The 8,372-nt window shown below is 35.7% G+C and overlaps 1 pseudogene; it reads left to right on the top strand.

Moving 5' to 3' along the window:
* The first annotated feature begins 789 nt into the window (after positions 1-789).
* On the top strand, positions 790-947 carry LOC119258396 (U4 spliceosomal RNA; annotated as a pseudogene).
* The last annotated feature ends 7,425 nt before the right edge of the window (positions 948-8,372 follow it).

Below are 8,372 nucleotides of genomic sequence, written 5' to 3'. Positions count from 1 at the left end.
TTATCAGAAATCACCATCTGTTACATAATATCTTGAAATTGCTCAATCTTCTCTAGGCTCTGCTAAACCACACTGGACTCAATGGCAAGCAAAAAGGATTGTAATGGGGAGCCTCCCTGGTGGCGCAAGGAGTTAAGCACCGCACTATGATACAATCCGCAGCCTCTGCAGCATGAGTTCAATCCCTGGCCGGTCAGGGAGCAACCCACATGGCATGGCAGACCTCTCCTGTCTCACCCATTGCTCCCCTCAGCAGTGTATTGCAGTTAAGTCTGCCTGTTCTGCTCCCCACTCTGTCTCTGGTGAATCCTCTCACCCCCTGCATCTTTGACCTGTACCCCACCTCTTGTATGCATAAATAAATAAATCTTTAAAACAAAATAAAAAAGAATTGCAATGACCTTGTAGGGAGGGTGAACTTTCATTCTAGTGAATGTAGTGCTATGGCCAGAATGTCTGTGTCCCCCAAAACTCACATGTGGAAATTCTAACTCCCAAAGGTGATAGTCATTGAAGGGAGAGAGGTGCTTAGTCATGGTGATAGAAGCCTCACAGATGGAATTAGTATTCTTATAAAAGAGGCTCCAGAAAAAAAAAAAAAAAGAGGCTCTCAACCCTTTCCATGAGAGGACACAAAGAGAGGACAATCAACTATAAACCAGAAGAGTCCTCACCAGAAATAGCCACACCAGTGCCTGGAGCTGAAACTTCCCAGCCTCCAGAACTGAAAAAAGTTCCAGTTTTTCATAAGCCACCCCCTCCACCAAGGAATAAAAAATCTATTTTGTTAGCTTTGTGCAGTGGCAGTATCGCAGCCAATGAGGTTTATCCAAGGCGCGATTATTGCTAATTGAAAACTTTTCCCAAAAATCTATTTTGTTATTCGAGAATACTATGTTAGCAAAGAATAGGAAATTACACATAGAATATGTAAAGTGTACATGCATCTGAATGAAGTAATTACTGTGAATAAAGATATTACATTTGCTCTGATCATTTCAATTATATAATAAAATATACTATCGTCAACTTTGCATTAGAAAACTTGAAGGAATAATTCTCCCAGAAAAATCTACTTAAATCAATAGTAAGTCCAATAACAATAGTACCTTTAATTTCAGATACAGAATTTGCTTTCATATGGCCCAGGCTAGTTCATGAGCATTCAGCCTGGGCTGGTCGATCAGAATAAAGGAAATTGCTTAGCTATTTAAAGAGGGAGAAGGTGACCCCAACAACAACAGTCACTGCTCTGAAATGTACTCAAAGTAATAACCTACTCAAGTTAACATCACAAAAGCAACATGACCAGCTCATAATCCTGACGCCTCAGCATGGCCATCAGCAAGTACTTTATTTCTTCAGTTTAATGTATCAAAGATGCCTAGGAATAAGTTGCCTGCTCAATTTTATAGAATCAATATAGAGAGGAATAAAGCCCAGAAACTATAAAATAGCATCTAATGCCTCCTTGACAGTTTATTATAGGAGGTATTTCTTTTTTTATAATGTGCAACTGACTCGTCCCTGTTTTGATTCATTTAAAAAGACTAAGCTAAACACCAATAAGTTTGATTAATTTGTATTTGGTTTGGAAATAATGAATTACTAGCAATGGCGGTAGATTCTGTAGCAGAGCAGAGAGCTCACGAAGAATGCAGGAAGTGATGAAGTGTGACATGGGGTGACCGGAGCAGACTAAAGGGTGATGATATATGATGAAGTGCAGCTGAGAATCCCAAGGAATGATGAAGTGAGATGGGCAGTGATCTTGGGGTGGTGGACAGCCATCCGTAGGGTAGAATAGGAAAAAGACTGTATCTGTGCGATTATTCCCATGAACAGTGAGAAACTTGAAAACTCCTTCAGTGGAATTTTGATACATGAATATCATAGAGTATTAAGTACAACACTTAGCAACTAAATCCTTACACATCATGTAGATATCCCTTTTAAATGATCTGTCTTCCTGTGCCTACATTGACATATTGCTAGAAAGTAGTCCTGTCAGACTGATCAGTCACAACTTAACTTCTGTATATGAATTGTTTGGAAATTCAGTAATGTCATAAATTCAATTTTAATGAATCTGGATATCAAGCATTACTGATGTACACCTAAATCTCAGTGTTGCTTTGTTTTAAAGACCAGCTAGTAAGTTCGATAGGAACTTCTGAAACACTAAGTACAGTATCAAGCACATAGTATGGGATCAAAAAAAATATTAAGCAAGTGGGTGAGTGAATGAAAGGATATAGGAAAACCTTCTATTAGAAATGCAAAATTTGGAGTGGGGAATAAAAAAATACAAAATTTTTGGTAAATATGCAACTTTGCTGCTATTTCCACTCTCCTGGTTTGGGGCAAGCGTGGTCCTTCTGGCTTACCACCTTTGTATTTAGCATTCTTGGATGCTTTAGCCATCCATTTTTGCTGCTACTAAAAGGACCCTGGTGTTCCTCCTTTGCATTTATCCACTTTGCATCTTTACCCTCAAGAAAAATGTACCCTAAGAAGACCTCTGGCTATACCCATTCCTTCTCCACTTTCCCTGCAAGGAGTGCAGGTAGGTGCTTTTAAAATCAGGAGCCAGTAGGAGTGTGAGTAAAACATTTCCATGCTTCCTGATGATGAAAGAAAAGGGTGTCATCAGAAAAACTTAGCTACTTTGAAAGAATTTAACCAGTATTAAAGAACTTGGTGACTAATCCATACTACCACCATGAAACATCGGTACGTTGGAAGAAAAGTAAGCAGACAGACCGGAGTGGCCGGGCAGTCAAGAAATCTACAGTGTACCGGGATCTACAGAGAAGAAAATGCAAGTGAAATTTATTAAAGGTCTTGTTTCAAAAGAAGCCATATCACTTTTTTTTTCATAAGTTTATTGAAGCCCACATACCTTCTTTGGTGAAGTTTCAGTTCAAACATTTTCCTCATATTTTAAAATTGGTTGGTTTTTTTTAGTGCTATTAATAAATTTCAAGATTTCATTATATATTCCAGATACAAGGAGCCCTTTATCAGATATCAACTTTGCAAAAGTTTACTCCAAGTGTATGGCCTGTTTTCCATTCTCTGAACAGTACTTTTATTTTATTGATACACCATTGGCTTACAATGCTATATAGTTGGGGAGTACAGCTCACACATCCTTGTCTGCATAAATGCCTCTGTGTGTCCACTACCAAAGCTCTGTAATGTCATTCCCACTACCGAATAGATCCCCTCTATCCTTTCATCTCACCTCACCTGCCCTCCTTTTCTGGTAACCATCATATTTCTCACAGACTCTGGACTCCAAGAATTGTGTTGTGATTTATTAATTTGTTTGCTTTTGCTACTTATATTCCAAGTATAAGAGAAACCATCCAATAATTATCTTTCACTTTCTCACTTATTTCATTCAGCATAATCACCCCCAGTTTCACCCACATTGTCACTCATCTTTTTTAGGAGTGAGTAGTATTCCATTGAATTATATATCACAATTTCTTTTTTTAATTTAAATTATTTTTTGCTAACATAATGTTGCATTATAACATTACAGAGGGTATAGTGTGCGTTGTTGAGAATCAATATGCATATATACCACATTAATTTCACTGCCAAAACATCATTCATTGTCCCCTTTGTTGCTTCTTTCCCATCTCATCCCCCTTTCTTCCGGTAACTACTTATTGATGTTAGTGACCAAAGGTTTATTTTTGTTTTATTTAGTTGATTTGGTTTTTGTATTCTCCATATACCACATATGAGTTAAGTCATGTGGCTCTGGTCTTTTTGAGAGGCTTATTTCACTAAGTATATTACCCTCTACATCATCCACATTGTTGGAAATGGCAGAATTTCACCTTTTCTTTTTTTTAAAGATTTATTTATTTGTTTGTTTGTTTGTTTGTTTATACATACATACAAGCACTGGGTACAGTCAGAAGCACAGGAGGGTGAGAGAATTCACCAGAGCCAGAGCTGGGAACAGAACAGGCAGAGTGATGAAATACACTGCTGAGGGGAGCAGCGGGTGCGGCAGGAGAGGTCTGTCACACCATGTGGGACCCTCGCTGGCAGCCGGGGATCGAACCAGTGCTGCAGAGGCTGCAGGCAGCTTCGCAGCCCAGCGCTCAACCACTGCACCACCAGGAGAGGCGCAAATTTCACTTTTTCTTACAACTGAATAGTATCTCATAGTGTATATACACCACAGCTTCTATATAAATTTGTCAGTCAATGGGCCCTTAGGTGGTTTCCAGTTCTTGGCTATTGTAAATAATGCTGCAATAAACATGGGGGTGTGTATCTCTCTTTAAATTAGTGCTTTTGTATTTTTCAAGTAAATAGCCATATGTGGAATAACTATCTCCTATAGACTTTCTACTTTTGTTTTCTGTACTATCCATACTGTTTTTCATAATGACTACATCAATTTATATTCCCTCCAGTGGTACTCTAGGAATTCCTTCTATCCTTATCCACTCCAACACTTGTTCCTGTCTTTTGGATAATAAGCAAAAGATTCTCCTTTAAGGAAAATCAAATTCCCTGGTTAGGCTGCATCAGGCAGTCTTTGAACTTCTTGGATAAATAGAGTTATATTCTTCCTGGCACTGAATTGATCAGAGAAGAAGAAATATTGAAAGTTCCCCATTATTCCCAGCATTAGGCTTGTGGTTTCTTGTTGGTAGAGCATGTACTAAGGAATGTTTTTCATAAGTAGTGATGAAAATAGAATAAACTTTCATATTCAGTCTCCAGTATGAAACAACACTTTGCAAACACCTGCCGAGTTTTGAGTTTTCCCAGACATAAATTCACACTAGAAACTGATGTCTGAACCCTTGAAAAGGAGCTAATTTTGAAAGGACATGAAATGATACCACACCAAGAGATAACACTGGGGGTGGAGGTAAGGTGAGTGGCAGCAGGTGAGAGAGCTTATTTAATATTATTTAATCATCAGGCACCAAGCTTATAAATTACTAAAGGAATCAAGATTTATACTGACTTTGGACATCGAGCTTAAAAATTAAAACTGGTCATCAGATTCCAGGGGCCTCCTGTATGCCAAGTTTCATCAGGTATCTAACCACGTGGGTTGCTTGTTCAGCCATGGAAACAGGGACTAGATATGTAAACCAGGTCTTTTCCAGGGAATGACACGGTGATCTATGGGGCAGCTATAAATCAGCATCTCATTCTGCAGAATGCCAAAGTCCATTCTCCAAACCTTGTTTACAGGAGAACATCAGTAATCCCGGGCAGGGACATCAGCGTGAGGGGAACTTTAAATAGCACAAGAGAAAAGTGTTCTTGGTAGTCACACAGCCTATGATAAACTTTGAAGTACAAATGAGAAGTGGAAGTGAATGTTAAACGTATGCCTTGTCCTAAAACTTCATGAAAAATGAAATGTACAAGAAAAGTTGGATCCTTGCCATGACACCCATTACAGTGTAGACTAAGGCTCTGACCTTTCGCGTTATACTTACTGTGTTTTTGACACATTTAGTCAATTAAAACGGGTGAAGTGTAATTTGTTTTTCTTAAGTTTAATACAGCATGTCAATAGAAGTTAACCAAAATTTATAGTTGGAACACTAAAGCTGCCACATGCACTTAAACAAATGAACACAATTTATCATGGTTGAAATAAAGAGAACATCACGGGCATTTGACTTTATACTTCATATAAGCGCGTTGCCAAATATAGGAAAGCAAGCTCCTTCTCACACTTCCAATGGAAAAGACATTTTAGTTCACATTAAATATTGGTGTGAAAAATCTGGCAGGTATCCAGTCCTAAGGAGTGTTAACGTTGGCACTTCCACTGTGTACTTTTACTATAAATTGTTGTAGCATTTATTTGACATAGAATACCGGAAGGATTGATGAGCAAAGAAAGGAAATTTTTTTTTATTGTGCCATATTACCTTTTTCAGACATCTATACTAAGCCTTTACATCTTCAAAGTCTAAACAAGTAGACACCTGTATTCAATTGGTGCAAGATATTTTTCATGAAACTATAGCTTGCCTTTTTATAAAGCTATAAAAGCACACATTTTCCATTTTATTAGTCAGCAAAGCAGTGGTAGATTTAATAATAAAACTTATAAATGCAGTTTCTTTATAGACAGTTTAACATATTTGCTTGTTTAAAATGCCACAAGAACAACCAAATTTATTTCACAGTTTCTGTCCCTATCACATAGAAACAAGTAGCTACAATTTTGTATATCTTTACATTAAAAAAAAATTCACCTAGCACTCAGGACATTTATATAGGAGCCTATAGACTCCTAAAGATTTAAGAGAAAACATAATGCCACTAGGGGAAAATTATCTACTACAATCAAATAAGTGTATTTGATTTATGTATCCAAAATATGTGTCAATTACACACAGCTACAGTAATCAAGTTGTTTCAATTTTAAGAGCAATTTAAAATAAGTTTGTGTCCTATTTTTATATTACATAAAATCCTTCCAATTGTGACCACAAAATTAGCATGCAGTGCTTATGCAAATATATGAGTGAGATATTTGACAGACTTTAAAAACTGGGATTGACATAAGTCAACCAAGCTGTAATCTTTTGAGACTACCAGGTTAACATAAGAGGAGCAGTTTTGTAAGACTTCATATTTTAAATAGAACAAATATATAATAAATACATTAATAATTATAGATGAAAAACACCCAGTATTACCCAGTATTACTCCAGACACCTGATCCAAGATTTTGCACTGCAGAAGACTGGTCTTAACGTTTAGTACAATCAATTATGTTAACACAATCCATGCTTTCAATATTTAAGCTAATTCAAAGTGATGTCTATCATTAGTCTAGACAGGAGACTGTCATTATCTAAATTATAGCAAAATTATTTCTCTTAATTAATGCAAAAAATAACTAATATAAAAGAATTAGAAAGAATGATATCTCTGAATCAAGAATAAAACTAAGATAAGTAAGACATTTTAGTGAGGTGGCAAGATACAAAATTATACAAAAAATTTACAAGCATTATATATATATATATTTGTAATATACATGTATTACATACACAGATTTAATAACCAATCAGAAGATATAATGGCAGAAGAAAATTCAACAAAAAAATAGTAAACTTGTAAATTAACAGTTATATACAAAACATGAAAGACGAAAGTGCAGTTGAACCAATGAAAAGACAGTCCTTGCTTTCATTGAAATGACTCAGCAAATATGGTTTCCCCTTACCCTCTTAGTTAATATAAACATGATGTGATTTTCCAAAAATATATACATAAATTCAATATTTTTCCTGGAATTAGACAAGTTAGCTCTAAATTTCTTTATATATGCAAAATATATGCAGAATTAACTGATAAATCTTTTGCAAGGAAGACCCAAGAAGGAAATGATTAGTTCAAAACATATGACAGAATAATAAATGCAACAGACTAATACAACAATAAAGAAACTTAAAAATAAATCCAACTGCATATGGAAATTTAGACTATAATTGAGATAGCATCTCACATCTGGAAGGAAAAGAGGAACTTTTTAATAACTTCCAGTGACAACTGGAAACTCATCTGGAAAAAGATAAAATGTAAAAGAAAAAAGATAAATGCCAATCTAAGAGAAAACATTTCCAACACATATCAGAGATAAAGTGCTAATCTACCAAGTATACAAAGAACTCTCAGGGGAAGAAGGAATATTCCTTTATTTTCCCCCAGCTTTACTGAAGTGAAATGGACAAAAAAAATAGTAAGATATTTGGAGTATACAGTGATCCACTCCAAAAATGTTTATTGAGGACCTACTTAGTGTAAAGTTCTACATCTGCATTTATGACATGGGATGGTATTATACCTGCACATCTCTATTCAAAGTAGGAAAATCCCCATGAAGGTCTTCTACCCTTTTGTAGCTGAGGGCAACTGTTATGCTAATTTGTAGCACATGTTTTTCATTTTACCATTTGCCTTCTTGAAGATCCTGGAATGCAAAATAAGCCCAGAAAAGGACTATAAAAAAATCCTTTGATATTTTAAGATAAGAAAAGACGCCCATTGTTTGGATATTTATTTGAAAACTTTTTAAATGTAATTACTTACATTTATTAGAATAGAAAATTCTAATTTTAAATGTAAATTTCAGTACTGTCTTGTGTTTGCAACCATTGAAGTAGTAAATTATGCTTTTACTTAACTCTGACTCCAACTTGAAAATCTAATATGACAATAATTGCATTATTCCCAATTCAATATTTGTATCTACATTTTATATCACTCATAGCTTCTACTACAGCTGTCTAAGATTTCTGACCTTGGAGTCTTCCATTATTTCTTACTCAAACATACAGAGTTCAAGTCTGATATTT

The sequence above is a fragment of the Talpa occidentalis genome, unplaced genomic scaffold (genome assembly GCF_014898055.3).
Source record: "Talpa occidentalis isolate TD23 unplaced genomic scaffold, MPIMG_talOcc4v2.1 talOcc4.4, whole genome shotgun sequence".
Classification (NCBI taxonomy): domain Eukaryota; kingdom Metazoa; phylum Chordata; class Mammalia; order Eulipotyphla; family Talpidae; genus Talpa; species Talpa occidentalis.
Note: the sequence above shows the minus strand (reverse complement) of the source record. Positions and strands in the feature narration are given on the sequence as shown.